The following is a 19157-nucleotide window of genomic DNA, read 5'->3' on the forward strand; positions in this document are numbered from 1 at the left end:
ACGTCACATCGCTTCATCTGATAAGGGTTTCAGTACCTTTAGAATGAAGACTTTTTAAAAAATACAACAAAATACCAGTATCATTAGCAATATATTCCTTAATGGAAGCAAATATGAAATCATGTTTGTACACAAATATGGAATCAATGTTCAAATGTCCCTGTCTCACAAGTTTTGTTGTGGTTTTGTTTTTTCACGGTCTGATGGTTTGAATCAGGACCCACATCAAGTCTTACAGTGTTTATTTAACCTGTCTCTTCATTTCCTCGGAGGAGCACAGGTTCCTCCTCTTCTTGCAGTGTATTTGAAAACAACTGGGGTTCTTTTTACCCAGTAGAATTTCCCTGTTCTGATTTTGCTGACCCCTCTGGAAAGATTTTTCAGATCACTCTGGCCCCGTATTTCCTGTAAGCTGTGGGTGGGTCTGGGCTTGGTGTGATTCTGGTTTGATTTCTGGTAGGGACTCGGCCAAGAGGCGGCCTGCCCTTCACGTGAGGCCCACGTGACCCCAGCAGCTTCCTTTTTGTGAACAAGGAGGTTACAGAAGGTCACAGCCTAGAGCCAGCTGTTCAGTTATTAGTGGTCTGAAACATGGCCTGTTCTAACGCTATCACTTTCTCAACATTTGTTAGCGGAATTCCTCACCAAATTAAACTTCCTCCCTTCATCTATTTTTAACTCTGAGGTACAGTTCGTACAAGAAAAGAAGGTCAAATGCTTCATTGCTTCTCTCATCCAATTTCACAAGTTGGTCCCCTAACATCCCACCACAGGTAACTAACAAAGTTTTGTTGCTTGTTTAAGTAAGTGCTTTTTAAAATCTGTTGTATAGGTCAGAAAATGATGTCTCAAAGTCACAAAGCTAACAGCTGTTACAACGCCGATTCGCGGAATGTCTGCACTCGGGGGATCGCTCCAGACCCAGTTCCGGAGACAGGCCCCTGTGTCCCAACGTTCCTTGGGTCCCAGGAGAGGGCCGGGGAGGAGGGCCCTAGGGCATATAGAACTTGGAGAAGAATCTGACTCCACACCCCTGGGCTCCCAAAATGACAGCCAGGGTCACTCGCCCCCCTGCCATTGCTCCCGGGCAGAGACTTAAACTCCGGCGAGTTTGCCGCTGTGTGCATTTTTTAAGGAGTACTCCCCTTGCAGGTAAAAATACACTCAGGTAATTCAAGCGCTATGGCAATATGATGCTTCTCCTTCGTCCCAATCCGGGGCATTAAAAAAATAAGCAGTTGTTTTTCCCCTTCAATAGTTACTGCTATTTCCACCACTGATCACACAGAACCATCGTCTTCAAGCATCCCTCCCACACTTAAAACCTGTGACTGCTGCGGAACCGTAGTCATAAAAGAAAAGAAACAACACTCAACCTGCGTTTTCTTATCCACTGCAGACTTCCAGCCCTCGGACCTGGGGACACCCCAGTCATTCCTTGAAAACATTTCCCAAGGCCCTTCCCTGGGAAGGAGCTGTCACGCTGGACGCTGCAGGCCCTGGCGAGCTGACCGCTGTCACCCCAGAGCGCTGGGCGCGGGGGCCCAGGACAAGGATGGACATGGATGGGCAACCCGAGCCAGAGTGGTGGCAATGCCACGCCGTGTGTGCCACACCTGGCGGTGGATGTGCAGGGGATGCCGACGTCTGACACAAGGACGGGAACAGACACGGGGAAGCAATCGCCGAAGTGACCGTCTGCAGTCGGGGTGGGTTGTAATCTTTAGCCGGGCTCCGTGCTGCCCTGGATGCAAGCTGACCCTGAGTTCACGTGTCCCCTGCAGCCTTCTCGTCACACCTGCAGGCGGGCCTGGCAGCCAGCAACACGTAGCCACCAGCTTTCACACCCCAGCTACAAAGGGGGTGGCTTATGGTGGGGGGTTTTCTTAATTTGCAGAGGGTTGTCCCTCCTTCTCAGAAGGTCCCTGAACTGAAACTTAAGGAAAGGCTCCTGATGGCCGACCTGGAGTTCCCACTAAGGAATTGCAAATGCCGGGCCTCTTCACCGGGCCACCTTCCCAGAATTCCTGACAATTCCACCCGCAAAGGGGAACAAAGCCAGGGGCCTGGATGTTATTTCAGGTGAGGGAGGGAACTGTGAAATCAAAGCTAGTGTAGACCCAGGTTTGGCCTGGGGTAACGAAAGGCTGGAGGCAAGTGCCTCCTTCCTGGAAATCTACGGGAACCCACACCCAGCTGTGGGGATGGCCCAGGGCCGCGTTTAGGAGAGGTGCTGAGGGCAGCTGCAGCCAGAGACCGGGCAAAGGTCAGGGCCCCCTTCCCGGAACGCGAACTGGCTGAGCCCTGACCAGCCTGGCCTGGGTCCTGCTGATTCCTGGAAGGAATGGAAGGGGGTCTTCCCATTCCCACTGTGGGCTCGCCCTGACTTAATGCCAGTCCAGCGCCCCAACCTTCACAAAGGACCCTGAACTGAGAAAAGCACAACAAATGAGCAACTGAGAAATGAAGTAACGAAGTCATCAACCCAGCCCAGGAGCCCGGCCTGCTCTGAGATGCCCTGGAGGGGCTGGCGGGCATCTGGATCACCAGCGCACGGGAACCTCAGGAACAGGGAGCCCCCGGGCCGCCTCTCAACTCAGTTGTTCAGCTTTTCCTCAACACTCCTCACTCTTCCCCCAAGTTGTAAATCCCCGGGCACTCCTGTCCATCCGTACTTGCTGAACACACAGCAGCAGCCAGCGTGTGCCCCCACTCGGGTGCAGGAGCTGCGGAAATAGGGCGTGAGGCTCTCCGCGAGCAAACACAGAGCCTCCAGCCAGCACCGCAGGGCTAGAACACCCTGCCTCTCCAGCGGAGATGGTGCCCCAAGCTCTGGCCTCACACCTATCCCTCCATTTCGAGTGCTTGGCCATGCCCCAGCCCCCCGAGTCCAGGTGTGCCTGTCATGCTTCTCCCCTCCTAACTGAGCCTTTCAGTCTCCACAGGCCCCTTCAATGATCATCCACAGGGCTCCTCAGATGACCCATCCCTGTGTAGACAGGTTACTTGGAGCACAGCTATCAGATGACTTAGTTTCAAGGTTAAACTCCGGGAATGCAGCATCGTTTATACTTTTATCTCTGGGTCTCACCCGGCTTTTACCAAAAACATAGATGTTAAGTTTGGTTCTCTTGACCGAGTGGAAGACTTGGACTCTGATCCAACAGGATTCTTGAGACTTTTTCTCTACTTCCTAAAGATCAGAGAGATTAAAGAGCAAAGGAAATTTGCACGTCTCTGTTGGCCTGAAACAAATTAATATCACTGTGATTCTGGTCAAATATGTTCTTATGAGATATACAGCCTCTGAAGGGGCAGCTGTGCGTCCCAACGTGTGTGTGCGTGCACACGTGTACATGCGTTTGTGACTTTCAGAAAACAGCATCTATCTATCGCTCAGCTAAGACTCTGCTGTGGTAGGCAGATCCATGTCTACGCTTCTGAACGTTTACTATTGGGGTGGAAACAACCTATAAGCAGGAATAACCAGCATCCAGTCGAAGACCTGCACTTATAGACGAGGACGTGAAATTCGTACAGAGAGCCTGCTGTGGAAAGGAGCCAGCAGGAGGGACCAAGCTTCCAGGAGCTGCAGTAACACTTCTTTACAAATCAATATCTGACAGATAGAAACCTTGAAATGTGTAGTTGTTACCAAATTGCAATAAAATAAAGGGAATGTCATCAGAGTAGATTCCTTTCCCTCTGTCTCAAACTTCCAGTTAACCAATTTGGTAGGCATTCTTTCTGAAATAATGCAATCCTTTTGAGAGACGCTGTCATGCAGCCACTGGTGGGAAATGTGACACTGACAGCACATGCGCATGGGCATGTGTCCTCAACAGTCATGCTGCCCTCGTGTTAACCTCATCGTTCATCACCACTTCCTCTGACTTTGTGAGTTTAAGCAAATGACATTGAACAAAGTCCCAACACACACACACACACACACACACACACACACGCACTTGCACACGCATACATACACGCCAATACAAAGGTGTAGCTGTCAGAACCCAGGTTGGAACCTCCAGCCTCAGACAGTGTAATCTGATTCCTAAGGTCACCTTTGACAGAAACCACCCATTGCCTTCACTTTAATTAAACAAGGAGAAATAAAGCCATCTGAGTTCAGTAAACAGCTGACTCAAATTTCAGAAGCTATTCTTAGACAACCTCCTCTCCAGTGGGAGAGACCACAATGGCCCAGCCAAACAATGGGTGTGTGCGTGCCAGCCGCCAGGTGAGGGCCTGCACCTGCGTCCTCGGGAGGCCAGCACTGCCCTAACCGCCTCCCGCACGTGGCCCCGGAGGCTGAAAGGCAGACACACGGCCTCTTTCAAGGACGGCGGCTGCTCTGAAGAGAATGCACCTCTCAGACGCAAAGCAGCGCGGGGCTTCCGTAGGGCTGGATGCTCTGGGGAGGTGGCTGTGTGCTGCCCGTGGGTGCGACTCATACACGTGGACTCACAGCGTCCCAGCGAAAGCTGCACTGGCACCTGGGAGAGAGTTTCCGTTGGTGCCCTGATATGAATCCACTCCCTTGGGTAGCAGTGGAAAGGCAAAGATAAAATGGAAAAACAAACACTGCCCCGACGTCAAAAAAAAGCTGTCAGGCCAAGTACAGAGCTCCACGAGGCCTGTGTTGTGGAAAGATCCCGCAGTCAGTCCACCGACCACCAGCTGGACGCTCTCACGCCACCTACAGCCTGACCACAGGCTCTTTTCCACGGGCTTACTGAGTTCCTCTAAGCCTCCAAATGAGGGATGGCAAGAATCAAGGTCTTAGAAGTGCCTGTCCAGGGGCCATCACCCTCCCGCAGCAGAGGGCACGCTCTGGAACCGATCGAACTGGTTCTCTCCCAGCAGACGGCAAGAGAACAACCATCAAAAACAAAACACAAACAGCAAAGGCTACGGGAACTGAGACCTGTTATCGCCCTCTTGAATTCACCGAACAACAAATAAGGCTTTTCCCCGCTCACTGTGTACTTTCCTTGTGCCAGAGCCGGAGTTAAGAATCTTCACACGTTATTTCATCCCATCCTTATCAGCGAGCTGCGAGGAAGGGGGTCGTATCCCCACTGTACCGAACAGGGAAGTGGAGCCCAGAAGCAAGAGGGCTCAGTTCAAGGTCACTCCGCTCTCCTGTTGTCACAGCCCGTGTGGGACCCCGACCTGACTCTAGCCCCAGATAATCGCTGCTATATCCTGTGCTATACATGCATGTGAACATGTCTGTAGATCTATAGAAACATCTAGAACATACACATGACTCAGTCTTACAGAGCCTGACCACCTCTCCCATCACTAACGATCATGGTTACCTAGAAAAACAGTGATGCATCCACTGTACAGCTCAGTAGACCACGTTCTGTGCAAGTCCCACAGGTATGACCCAAACAGGCAATAAAGTATTGGGTCCCCTTGCCTGTTTCTAAACGCCATGCCAATGGGTACGGCCACATAATGCCAACGGGTTTGATAAGCTGCCCTTCAAAGCTTGTATCCGATGTCCCTCTAAAACAATAATTCATCTCGATCTGGGCACAGGCTGGAGCATTTCTGTGCAGCTGTGGTTCAGCACCTTTCCCAGACGCAGTCAACACCCTGCATAACTTCCCACGTGGCACTTTCTCCACTGAGTTGCCTTTTCCCTCCTTGCCGATAAGGCACATGCCAATAATGTGGTTTCCTTTTTACACTGGCTTCCAGGAATCTCGGAGGCCTGTTTGCACGTTTCAGCCGCTCAGTTAACATTTACAAAGGGAGGTTTGCCTCCCAGACCTTTTTCTCAGCCCCACTGCCTGCCATTTTTAGTCGAACTTCACACCCACTTTTTAAGGCATCGCAATAAAACAGAGGATCTGCTACCAGAAAAGGCCTAGGAAAACGAGCATGGGGCAAACATCCAAGGGTTCAGAGCATGACAACCACATGAAGATTCCTTGATTCCTGTGTCCCCAACACCCCAGGTGGTCACAGAGGTGCCTTACCCGGCAAAGACTCTCACAGAGCATAGCTTTAGCAGGTGCAGGGCACCCGCGCCATCAGAGGCACAGGAAGCAGGAAGGTGGGCGAAATCCCCACCAGGACTTTGGATTCTGTATACGGCGAAACCGGGGCCAAGGGCAAGGTGCCGCGTCCAGCCTGGGAAGCACAGAGGACGCACCTAGTAGATATCCTGGAGAAGGCGCCGGGGCACACCTGTCTCCTCTCCTCACAGGTGAGGCTGGGAAAGGCACACACTCCCCGCACAGTGAGTCACTTCCAATTTGCAATAAGAGGGCTGTCGGCATCCTGTTGTCCCGAAAGTGCGCTGCGCCAGGTGTCCCGCAAGCTGCTGCTACGTCATTAACACCAGGCTCAACCCCCTCCAAGGGTTGGTAAGGAGGTGGGGGGCAAAGAAAACACCCAGCGGCACAATGACATTCAAGGAACATATCCATTTAAAGAGCAGACAAGAATAAAGATCTGCCAAAGTGAAAGTGTTATCACGGAGTTTACCTTCAATCTGATAGAAAGCAGGCATCGGTCAGAGCCTCTGCTCCAAAGCCACTGCATCGTGCCCTCCACGGACACCCTGGACACTTTGCCCACTTCTCTATCACTAAGAAAATGAACGAGGAGCATCTTTGCACTACAACAGGGGAAACTCGGGCTCAGGGAAATGAATCCCTGAAGTAATTATCGCTGCTGGGAAAGGTAGTTCTTACAAAGGAGTGTATGATTCACTCATCTTAAGGAAAGTGTGCAAACAGCTACTGCAAGGTGGTCCAGGGTCCCTACAGAGCTCTGTGAACAAACGCTACAGCTCAAACAGAGGGAGAGGATCCTGGAGGGGTCGGGAGACTCCCCAAAGAGGGCACGGCAGGAAGGGCCCCAAGGAAATGCCAGGGACTTACCTGTTCCAGGTGGACTTGAGCACAGTGGGGACTCACCACCTAAAGGGAGAAGAAATACGGTAAACAGGTGGGTTCTCTCAAGAAAAAAAAAACGCAGCATCGTGATCAAGCGAGGCTCCCAAACCTGAAACTACCTCTGACCACATCCACACAAAGTTTCGCATCTCAAGACAAAAAAGACCTAGCGTTTACAGAGTCCAGATTTTTGTTCACTTTTGTAAAGTCCGCGTGCTTTTCAGAGAATGTCATGAAAACCACGGAGCCTCTCCCCAAGAGAAATGTCCATCGCTCATAAATACAGGACGTCATCTTTAATGTGGAAGACGGAGCAGACTCCCAGGCTGGGAACTTCTGACTAGGGCGAGCCCCTCCTCACCAGGTAGCAGGGGGAACGGGGGCCAGGAGAGGGAGCCGGGGGCTCTGCCTGGGGGGGTCTTCCAGCTGCCCCAGGACCTCACAAACACGCTCAGGGCTCGCGTTCTCTACAAAACAGATTGCCTTTTCTAGAACTATTTCCACAAGCGGAACCAAAACCAGAGTCTAAATGTGGACATTTCACTCTAGGCTGGAGCTTAGTGATCAGACAGTGGGGAGGAGTCCCTTGGACTCCACCCCGGGCCCCTGCAGACGTAAGCACGTTAAGAAAGACACACAGGCCAATGTGATGAGGCCACAGCTGCAATCACGTCAGAAGAAACACAGTTACAGGCACCTGGGACAACAGACCCAGTGGAGATAAAGACCCCAGCTCTGGAGACCCCGTCTTGGGTAGGACTTCCGCTCCACCACTTCCTCGCCATGGGCCCTTGGGCTCTAATTGCTCTGGGCCTCGGTTTCCCCATTGGAGAACTGGAAGTTGTAAGAGCTTGTGGCACTGAGAACAGGGGCTGACACAGGGCAGCTTCTCCTCCGGGGAACACGGTGCCCTCCCTGAGCAGAAAGGGCTGTCGGCAGGTGAGGGAATCAGACCTGCTTCCTGCAGTTCTGGAAGGCCACGATCCTGGCACCTGCAAGCAGGATTCAGCTGCCCATAGCTGCGTCCTGGCTCTCCTCCCTCCGGACCACGTGTAGCCCCATCCTCAAAGAGTTTTCTAAAAATGTGTGATGGCAGGAGAACGCCCAGGGATCTGACTAATTGTCCTCGTGGGTTGCAGTGGGCAGCAGTGCAACCTTGGTTCTTGCCATGGTAACTATATATAGTCCTCAGCTTGTCTTACAAAGTTCCTTAAGGAGCGTGATACACACTCAGTCATTTGTCTGGGTCATATTATTACTCCACCAGGATTCTGACTCATGTTCTCGTCTGGGACAGGGGCCCTCTCTCCTGGCACCCCATCTTCTTCCCCCCTACCTAGCATACACTTAGCAGCCGCTCTCACTGTCCAGAATCGCTGAGCTCAGAGCTGCTTCACTTTACACTGAGAATTCTTAGGAAGCAGGAACAGTCTTTGGAAATAGAGGGAGCTACACACAGATGCACGTAGGATGGTGCTGGCAGTCAGACAAGGAGCCCCTGTGGTCATGGAGCACGGTGATTAATTTTCCCCTGTGTACAGTCTTCACGTGGTGCAGGCTTGTGTCCTGGGGCTTCACTACATGCTTGACACACTGGTGAGAAGTGTGCAAGCCACCAGAGCTCCTGCCTTTGACAAATCGTTATCTGTATTCCAAGCAATGGAATACTAATCCAGCAATAGAAGGAAGTGAGCTGTCAGGCCATGAAACGATATGGAAGAAGCTTAAATACCTACTTGCGAAATGAAAGAAGCCAATCTGAAAAGGCGGCATACTGTATGATTCCAACTTTGTGACATTCTGGAAAAGGCAAACTATGGGGACAGTAAAAAGGTCAGTGGATGCCAGGTATCGGGAGAGGGATGAGATGTGGAGCACGGAGAAGCCTTAGGGCAGAAAAACTCTTCTTTGTGGTGCTGTAATGGTGGGTGTGTGTCACTATACATTCGTTCAAATCCTAGAATGTATAGCACCATGTAAATTATGGACTTTGGTTAATAATGTATCAATATTGGCTCATCAAGTATAACAAATGCACCACGCTAATGCAACATATTAATAATAGGGGAAATTATGAGGGAGGAAAATGGGTATAGGTTAACTCTCTATACTACTTGTCTAATTTTTCTGTCCATCTGATACTGGCCTAAAAATTAAAGTCCATTAATTATTTTTTATTCATTGTCTAGAAGATGTGCTTGTTAAGAGAACAAAAGCAGGGCTTCCCTGGTGGCGCAGTGGTTGAGAGTCGCCTGCCAATGCAGGGGACACGGGTTCGTGCCCCAGTCCGGGAAGATCCCACATGCCGCAGAGCGGCTGGGCCCGTGAGCCATGGCCGCTGAGCCTGCACGTCCGGAGCCTGTGCTCCGCAACGGGAAAGGCCACAGCAGTGAGAGACCCACGTACCGCAAAAAAATAAGAGAACAAAAGCAAAAGCCGTATGCAGTATCAGAAACTTGAGTTTTAAAAAGAGCAACCACTAGAAAGACAGTCCAGAAGCCAGGCGTGTCCTGCACCTCCCGTGTCCCCAGAGCCGCATGAAGTGCAATGACACCGACCACCTGGCATGGCCCCAGAATGTCCTCCAGAAAACGAGAGAGAGCTCTGTGCTCTGGGGCTCTCCCAGTCCCACCTCCCGGGACCACCACAATAAGCCCCATCTGTGGCTGACATCACTAAGCGCTGTGCAGTCCACACCCCAATCTTCTCATTTATACTGAGTGCCTTGTGTTGCCAGGCGCTCGCTGGCCTTCACGGCAATACATTAGTAGAAAAATGGACAAGTCCTCAGGAAGGAGACACTGGCTAACACACACTGCATAAACTGTACTCTTCATTGGGAAGTGAGCTGTGGCGTGGGGTGCGGTGAGCGGGGCTCCCCAGTTCAGGGGAGCAAATGTCAAGCGGCAACTCTCTGCGTTCCTGCCAGAAAAGAGCCTCTGGTCCAGGGAACCGATTACAAGCCCTACTGTCTTGTTTTTACACGCTGCTGTGAAATGCAGACAGCAAATGTCTGAGGAAGGACCTTGAGTTAGAATGAACTTGCAAATGAAAATGCCTAAGAAGTACCAACTCAGAGAAAAAGGGATGGTGGGGGGTGGCGGGGGGAAGCAACAGAGAACGTACAGAGAACACTAATGTTTACATCAAGAACTGCAAACACCCACTTTAGTAAAGATCGTCATCAGGTGGACACACTGACACGTGTCCCTTCAAACCAAAATCCCAGGATGGGAACTACATGAAAACAGATGAGATTCTTCACGTACATTTCCTATTTCCTCCCTTCAAATAAGAAAGAGGGAAGCAGCTGACCACGGTCTGGCAGCACCACGGAGCAATCATGGTCAGGACACAGCATGTTCTCACGTGGACCACCCTGCTCGGCATCAGAGAACGTAAGCGCCGTGCAGCCTGGCCAGAGAGACAGAAGCGCACGGCTTCTCCGGAGGGGCTACCTCCAGTGCTGGAGCCCACGTGGCTGCAGGCGCTCCACCGCCCCTCGGCTCTGCAGCCCCGCCTGCTTTCCCCCTCGGGGGCTGCACGTCCTCGGGATGGAGCTACCAGGTAACCATGCCGAGGGCTGCTGTCCCGGGTTCAGGTCGGACCAGCGAGGGCGGTGCAGGCTCACCTGCTTTCTCTCCCCATCTCCAGGGCGTCCTCTGATCGCATCCCTCACGGGACCGTCTGGGTCTTCTATTTTCGTTTGACAAAAGGAAAGACAGGGGCTCTGGGTCATTTGCGGGTGGCCTTGGTCATCCTCAGCGTGAAGGAGCTGGTGCCGCCTTAGCATTCGGCCTCTGCAGGGCCAGTCCCATCTCACTGATGGAGCTGAAAACCGAGCAGGCCCACAGCTCCCTGAGGGCATGGCCAGCGCGTTTTTTCAGAGGGATCTGGCAGTGCCCCCCCTCGCCGAGCCCCTTGCCTGCTCTGTGAGGTGTCCTGAGCCAGTGGCAGCGGAACAGGGCTGCGTCACCTCCGGCAGGGCAACCCCCCCGGGGGATGCCTGCAGCTCAGTCACAACTGGGCCAGGGCACCCACAGGTCCTTCTCCCCGGCCCCCGCACAACCCGGGTAGCTGGTGAGCGTCCCGTCAGTGCCCCGGGGTGCTGAGTCCCAAAGAGGCCAGGCCACGGATCCTTCCAGGGAGGAGACGCGGCGGCCACAGAGGTCAAACTCCACATTCCTCTCCTGATACAAACGGATCCCCTTTCTCACCGGAAGGAGCCCGGGAGCAGGGGGGGGACACAGGATGTGGGAGGGACAGGGCAGGAGGCAGAGCCAGTGCCCACTAGTGACTAAGGTGGCCCCAGAGGAGGCCCCGGAGGCCTGGCCTGTCTGGGCTCCAGGTAGGGCCGAGTCACCGTTACCAAGGGCAACCACAAGCAAACAGGGCCGTGCCCAGCACACCTGGCGACGTGGCGCCTGCCGCCTGTCGATATCAGCAACCTCTCCCGAAGCCAGCGGGTGGACAGGTGAGCAGGACAGAGGAGGGACAAGGGGGCCCTGCACCAGAAGTGACTGTGCCCCTGGGGGATGGAAGTGTGGGTGAGTGCGTGTGAGGGGGAGGAAGGGTAGAAGGTGAGTGTGAGCGTTGTGTGTGTGTCTACGTGACCGTGTCTGTGTAACTGAGTGTGTGAGTGTGCGTGTGGGTACACACTACAAAAGCCCAGCCCTGCACTTCACTTCCCGGGGGGAACCATGGTGCTTTGTCTGCGGCGAAGCTCTTTCTCTGGAGGGGTGAGGCCGCTTCTGACAGCCCGCGGGGGCACCTCTACCTGCTTCTAGAGGTTAATCCTGGAGAGAGACTACAGCTCAGGTCTCCGCGTGCCTTACGGAGATTTGCTTCCCTTCTCATGAGTACCACGGAACGATGAGCTCAGCTGTGCTGCCATTGCTTCTTATTAAATTTTACTATGGACAAAGCCATATAAAGAGTGATGTTTTCTCACCAGCTTCTCCAAAAACACGCATGCATCCCTGGTGCCCTGCCTATCACTGTGTGCACAGAGTAGAGATAAATCAGAGTACAACCTCTTGAACCATCGGGGATCCCAATTCTGCTGAGTCCTGTGAACGAGCTCCACGGAAGCCCAGACATCAGTGCCCTAGAGCGTGTGGCACGTACCACATGTTCAGCCACTACCACAAAAGTCCCTGGCTTGGTCTCTCCTCCTGCCATTTACTTAACTCTGCCCACAGCTGAATCCCTCCAGTTTGGCATCAAGCCGGCCTGAGCAGATCCGATTCACGCCAGGATCTTGGAAGGGTGGATAAGCAGCAGCTAATAGTTATCAAAGTGCATCCTGTAACTGCACACACGTGCAAAGGCAGAATGGTCCTCCAGCACGGAAGTGCAAAATGAGCAAACGGGGAGAAGACGGGGTGAGCCGACTTGCTCGCAGGGGGGATGCCAGGCGGTCTGCTGAGCTACGTCAAGTATAAAGGCATCGCTCTGTGCACACGTTGCATCATTAAATAAAATCACTTCAGCACAGTAATTTGAATTCTAACACAGACTGTGCAAACTCTGCAGTAAAGTTTACCTCTGTTTTATCTTTGCAAAGGTGATTCTTTACAAAGGAAACTCACAGGGAGATCAAGACTGAAGCACTTTCTTTCCCACATCAGCCTGTTAAGTCACAGGCCATCTTCTCCATCTCGGGCTCTGAGCCAGGAGCTGGAGGAACGGGTACGGACACACCGGCCATGGGGACGTCACACTAATGGGGGGGAGGGTGACACTTCCCTCATCTCTGCACGGAGCAGCAGCCTGGTGGGAGGAGGGTGGGGCCTTTCCTCAAGGGACAGAAACTTTATCATCACCTTTATCTTGGATCATGTACAGCTTTTACTTCTTGCATTTTTCATAGTGATCAACAAAGTAGCAAGGTGTTTTATGTGCCCATCACAGATGATTGAGTAAAGATAAAAGTTCAATTATTTCTATGACCCCATTTATTATAAATATTATAATGCAGGGGACATGGGTTCGTGCCCTGGTCTGGGAAGATCCCACGTGCCGCGGAGTGGCTGGGCCCGTGAGCCATGGCTGCTGAGCCTGCGCGTCCAGAGCCTGTGCTCCGCAACGGGAGAGGCCACAACGGTGAGAGGCCCGCGTACCCCCCCCCAAAAAAAAAGTAAAGGAGGGACTTCCCTGGTGGCGCAGTGGTTAAGAATCCGCCTGCCAATGCAGGGGACATGGGTTCAGTCTCTGGTCCGGGAAGATTCCACATGCCGTGGAGCAACTAAGCCCATGCGCCACAACTACTGAGCCCACTCTCTAGAGCCCACGAGCCACAACTACTGAGCCCACGTGCTGCAACTACTGCAGCCTGCATGCCTAGAGCCCGTTTTCCCCAACAACAGAAGCCACCACAGTGAGCAGCCCCCGCACCGCAATGAAGAGTAGCCCCCACTCGGCACAACTAGAGAAAGCCTGTGCGCAGCAACGAACACCTAATGCAGCCAAAAAGAAATTAATTAATTAATATTTTTTAAAATGCTTTAAAAAAAAAAAGTAAAGGAGAAAACCTCTAAAAGGACAAAAGGTTCTAGATAAAGACTCTGGAATCAGAATTTCTAACTTCATAGCCTGTACGAGACACTCAGACCGTCTACCTCCTACCCTCCAAAAAGGAGCTATTGTGAGTTTATCCTAAAGATGGTCTGAGCAGGGAAAGGGGAGGCTGACAGCCCAGAGCCCAGTACTCAGCTCTGTTAGAACAGAAGGGAGGCCTGCCAGCTCCAGAAGTTCCTGGGGGACTCAGGAGTTGAAAGGTGCAGAGATACACAGGGCACATGAGAAGGCCTGAGTCAAAATGCCTAGAAACACACAAAAATGAACCGTGCTGGCTGCACCCAGAGGTGACCAGAGGGCATCCCAGGAGCTATTTCTGTACTTGAAGGAAAATGGGAGGCAAGCACTTCCTGAATCCCTGCTCAAAATAAATAGCTTTGCTAGAGAAAAAACAAAGCACAGGGTGCAACTGGAGTTTACCTTTACAAATTAAAACGTGAAGCTGGCGACTCAAATGTGTAGTTGATTATTTCCATCCTGCTGCTAAAAATGTAAAAGAACTGGTTTTTTTTTTTAATATGAAACCTATCCTCCAGAAGTAGCTACACAAAAACAAAACCAGCAACTTGATTAGAAATGTCCTTCTTCGTGTACAACTGTAAGCGATTTCAAATGAGAGGCTCAAAGATGCCGACACAAACCCGCGTGAAACACCTCCAAACACACGCTGGTCATCACCAGAAGTGGGCGAGCCACATTGCGGGTTCTGATCTCAGTGCTGGCCCTCTGTCCTCGGGGGCCCTCACCCAGGTGTCGGTGCTGTCCACAGACACACATGTTCAGAGGCAGGGAGCGGGTCGATGGTACTGCCGTGAGGCACAGGGTGTCCAGAGGTACGGTGGGAATGGGTCCAAAGCCAGCGCCCTGAGCACAAGGCCTGCAGAGGTCCCCAAGGCCCACCAGCGTGTCCTCCCCACAGGGAACAGGGGACAATGAAGTCGTGCAGGGTTCGGTCACCTCTCCCAGCCTGAACGTAGTGCTTGGGGACAACAGAGGGAAAGGGCAGCAGAGAGGTGACCTTGGAGAACAAGAGCTGGCTTGCACCTCCTCTACCGGGCGGGACGTGTCGCCGGCCAGAGCTGGAGCGCACCCCCAAAACCTCCAGGAACCTCCTGGAACCTGCCCCTTTGGAGACCGCACGCTAGGCCCCAGAACAGAGGGCATGGGCACGGAAGGAGGGCGCCGTGAGGACCGTCTGCCAATGCATGGAGCACACACTGCAGCACCTAGAGCGTGGGCCAGGGCCGGCAGGACACGCTGCTTTACTCCTATTCGTAGAGGGGGACACCCAGGGTCACAGAGATGCCACGGGGCCATCAGAACACAGACCCAGGTCCCAGGGCCCCTTCTCCGCTGGCTCTCGTGGCTTTCGGAGCTGCTTCCAACAGCTACGTGTGGAAATTTCCATTTTCTGCTTCTATTCTCCCCAAAAGACTGCAGGTGCAGGGAAATAATCACCTATTACAGAATTTCATGAACCAGCAAATCCAGTCACTCACACTCAGAGAGGAGGGAGGGAAATCGTCACTGAGCGCTTTTTCTTGATTTTGTTTATATTTGAGGGACAGGTGCCCGCAGCAGCCTGGCCCCAGGACAGCTCTTCCTCTGCAAGGTGTCCCAGGCCGCACAAGGCACCCTCCACGGCCGGGCTCCCGCCCTGCTGTCTGACCCAGGACAAACACACACACACCTTGGTTACTCGCATCACAAGAGTGACGTCTGCTTTGGATCGCCGGGCCCTGCAGTCCTGGGTGCCCCTGCTCTGTCATCAGAGTCCAGCTGCGTGGGTCAGATGGTACCACGCTCCCGACGCCCTGTGGGCAGGGGCCTGTCCATCTCCGGCCTCAGTGAGCACGCTTGCCTGACCGCGTCTGATCATTTCCTGCGTGACTAAGTCCCCTTCGCAAGGCGGCTCCAATAATTAACTAGGATCAATGCGCTAAAAACATTCCAAAACATTACCGCGATCGTTCCTCCCGTCCCCCCTAAGTCCTACAGATGACGGGGAAGCAGGGCAATGGCTAATTTGTCACGGGGGCCTCACCCAAGTGGTCTCTCTAGAAAGGACCACAAGATGCACTGGCCGAAGATGACGGTGCAGGAAGCGCTGGGGTTTTTTTTGCTTGTTTTTATTTATTTTTTTTGGAAGCGCTGTTTTTGAAGGAACCTTCCCGAATATACACATTTAAATGACTGCAGCTCTTCAAAAGTCACCTTGAGACACTATACACATATTCCAGTCACTGTGTTATTAATTAAAACTAAAACCCTGCTGCAACTGCCTTTGGGATCTGAGTCAGGTCCTGGAGCAGAGCTGTGACCGCAGGCAGGGGCAACCTGCACAGCGTGCGAGCACCACGATCGATCGCAGGATTCAGCAAACATCAAGTGTCCTCCCAGAAAGCACGGAGCCCCGCCACTCATGAAGTCACAAAAACACCTGCTCCCAGGATTTCAAAAGGTATTCTGGGAAACTTGAGCAATGCCTAGGCTCAGGCGCCCCTCCCCTCACAGATGATGTCGCCAAGCAAGAATTTGTGACAGCTGGCCCCAGGGGCTCCCCCAACCTCGGGTTTGGCTCCAGGGGAGTCGGCCTGGAGTGAGAAGGATGTGGCTCAAAAGTAGGTTCCCAGGGCACCCCAGAGGTCCTAGTCTAAATAACAAAGCGCATTTGGACCCAGAGCGGCCCGGGCTTCCTCCCGCTGCCCTCCCCGCGCCCTGCTCAGGATGGAGGACCCCTGCCCATTCGGTAACCAGCTAGGAGGTCAAATGTGCGGCAGGTGAGTGCAGTTAAGTATGCCTGGAGGCTGCCCTGTTAGCCACTACGTGGTGGAACGAAAAGTGACGATTTCGAGAAAACGGAAGGGCCTATTTTTAAATTATATGACTTATTTAAAATAAATAAATTTCAGATGAAGATAATAATTCCCTTCTGGGCTTTTTTGGGAAAGGGCTAGTGAATCCTACATAAATATAGCTTAAACGTAGGCTGCTCTAGAGAGCAAATCAGTCGTGATGGAGTGAGAGCGTCAACTACACGGCCACTCGGTCCTGTCACCTGGCTACACACCACCGCCAGCTTCAGCGGCCTCTGTTTGTTTCCTCCCGTGTAAAATGAACACAGTGCCTGCCGGCCTATTCAGTGCTGCCCGTCAGGGTCTGGTAAGGGCCCTGCACAGAGAAGTGCCCAAAGAAAGGAAGGATGGGCTTCCCTGGTGGCGCAGTGGTTGAGAGTCCGCCTGCCGATGCAGGGGACACGGGTTCGTGCCCCGGTCCGGGAGGATCCCACATGCCGCGGAGCGGCTGGGCCCGTGAGCCATGGCCGCTGAGCCTGCGCGTCCGGAGCCTGTGCTCCACAACGGGAGAGGCCACAACAGTGAGAGGCCCGGTACCGCAAAAAAAAAAAAAAAAAAAAAGAAAGGAAGGAGGCTCCAACACCACCTGGAGCAGTGCTAATCAGGGGATGAGCTTCTCCACGGCCGTCCTGCCGGCCACCTTCAAGCCCAAAGACCCCACAACCAACGCCGCTGTTCAGGCCCAGATTATCTGGGATTTAAAAACATTAATTCCCATACAAAGAAAATTGCCAGGTTTATATAAAATAGCACTTTCCTAGAGCAGCTGCATATGGCTTGCTGACTGAAAAGCAGACCCAGAACCCCCTGGTAGGAACTGGCACATGGAGGCCATTCCCCAAACTCTGGCCTCAGAGTAACCGTTTCCAGTGGGGCAAGAACCACAGCCGTGAATGTACCTTTAGCAGCGTGAAATGGGTAAGGTGACTTTTCTTCTAGTTGTAATGAGTCAAACAAGGATCAGTGAGGACAGCCTATCAGGGAAGGGATCTGAACGGGAAAAGAAACAATAATGCCCAGAAGAAGGGCAGAGCTTACCAGGGCTTAATGGCTCTTCTGACCCCAGTGACAACGGGCAAAAATAAAAAACAAGACACAGAAGCAACTGAGATGTCATCCAGTGGTTGAATGGATAAATAAACCCTGGTACATCCAGACAATGCAATGCTACTCAGCACTAAAAAGAAACAAGCTATCAGGCCATGAAAAGACATGAAGGAAACTTACATGTATTTCACTAAGTGAAAGAAGCCAGTCTGAAGAGGCTAGGCACTGTATGCTTCCAAGTATATAACATCCTGGAAAAGGCAAAACTATGGAGATGGTAAAAAGATCAGCAGTTGCCTGGGGTTATGGGGGAGGAGGGATGAAGAGGGGAAGCACTTTTAGGGCAGTGAAACTATTCTATGTCATTATACCTTTGTTGAAATCCACAGAAGGAACAACGCCAAGAGTGAACCCTAATGTAAACAATGGACTTCAGTTAATAGTAACGCCTGGATACGGGCTCATAGACTGGAACAAATGCACCACACCTGTGTGGAGGTTGATGGTAAGAGGGGTTCTGTGAGAGTATGTAAATTCTTCGTACCTTCCCCTCGATTTTATTATTTTACTATTAATAAAAAACAATCAAACAAAAGTCAACAGCCAAGCATCAAAACAGAGGCAACATCTGTCTACCACAGGTGGGTAACTGGAATCCTCTACCAGGACTGGCCTCCCTGGGTGGTCCTACAGCAGGCCAAGATGGACCTGCGGTCCAGCAAGCTACACGGGGGCACCCAGCCCAGGGCCTGAACGACAGCAAATCAGGAAGCGTTTGTTGAATTGGGCAGTTCGAAGATTAACCTCCTCTTGCCTTAGGGCAAGGGGTGGGAGGAGGGAAGAGAAGTGTGAACATTCACTGAGAGGGCAGAGAGGCCAGGCCAGGGTTTGCAGCTCGGGCAGCGTAGGACAGGGCTCTCAGGTCCTATCCCCGGGGCGGGTGGGGTGACTATTTCAAGTTCCAGGGTCACCTGTAAGGCTGGGACAAAGGACACGACGCCCTCCAAGGGAGGCTGTGACGATCAAAGATAGCAAAGCAAAGGCTCAGCACGTTACTGCTCATCCCTCAATACCGTAGCTGATTTCTGTTCCTTCCGAGCCCAGGTCAGAAGCCACTCACGGGCTAGATATTGAGCTCTCTGACCTCACGTCATCCCCAAACCACCCTGCTGGATTACAGTCAGCCATCGTGCTTCACAGGAGACTCTCAGGCTTGCCTGTGTATGTGGGGGCCTGGGGTGATGAACACACGGACCGTCACAAGGCTCTGTGCTCGACCGACCGGGAGTGTTAGGAAAACATTCTCACTCTTTCCTTTTTACTAATTCAGGTCATTTGTTCCCAGGAAACGATTTGTGTCCCAGGAAAGAAAGGTCATCACCAACATCCTGTGGGGAGGTAGAGACAGACTCCCCGCCCCCATTCCTTCCCCAAATGCCCCCGAAGGCCCCGAGCAGGCAGGGAGAAGGCGGCCCTGGAGCCGGGAAGGATGGGGCGCTTCGCCCAGGCTGGTGGGCTTCTGGGGAGCAAGGGCCTCGGGGCCTCGAGGCACAGTAGGATTTGGACATGAAGATGGGGCAGTGCCAGGCCCTCCGGGGCTGGGGGCTCAGCGCTCGGGCAGGCTGGCTTCTCCACCTCCTCTGTGCAGGGAGGCGCCGAGCTCCAGCGGCAAGGCCATCGGACGTGCCCACGCACCCCGGTCAGCGCGGGCCCCGCACGGCTGACAGGAACTGCTCCCGCCTGTGTCTCCGGGGAG

The 19157-nt window shown here is 52.8% G+C and overlaps 1 protein-coding gene across 9 annotated transcripts in view; it reads right to left on the reverse strand.

The window, feature by feature from the left end:
- Positions 1–19157, reverse strand: part of TNS3 (tensin 3) — a 224337-nt gene that overhangs the window by 144802 nt on the left and 60378 nt on the right. For 4 of the 9 annotated variants that reach the window (XM_027124073.1, XM_027124071.1, XM_027124068.1 and 1 more), the window contains one exon: positions 6906–6944. The exons of 2 other annotated variants lie outside the window; for them this stretch is intronic. The gene's annotated coding sequence lies outside the window, so the exon portion shown is untranslated. Of the gene's footprint in view, positions 1–6905; positions 6945–10551; positions 10617–17392; positions 17434–19157 lie in introns of those variants that run through there. 3 more of the 9 variants (XM_027124064.1, XM_027124065.1, XM_027124069.1) reach the window with 2 other exon arrangements.

Source organism: Aethalodelphis obliquidens, unplaced genomic scaffold, assembly GCF_003676395.1.
Source record: "Aethalodelphis obliquidens isolate GAN/ISIS:26980383/991018 unplaced genomic scaffold, ASM367639v1 scaffold27, whole genome shotgun sequence".
In the NCBI taxonomy this organism is placed as follows: Eukaryota; Metazoa; Chordata; class Mammalia; order Artiodactyla; family Delphinidae; genus Aethalodelphis; species Aethalodelphis obliquidens.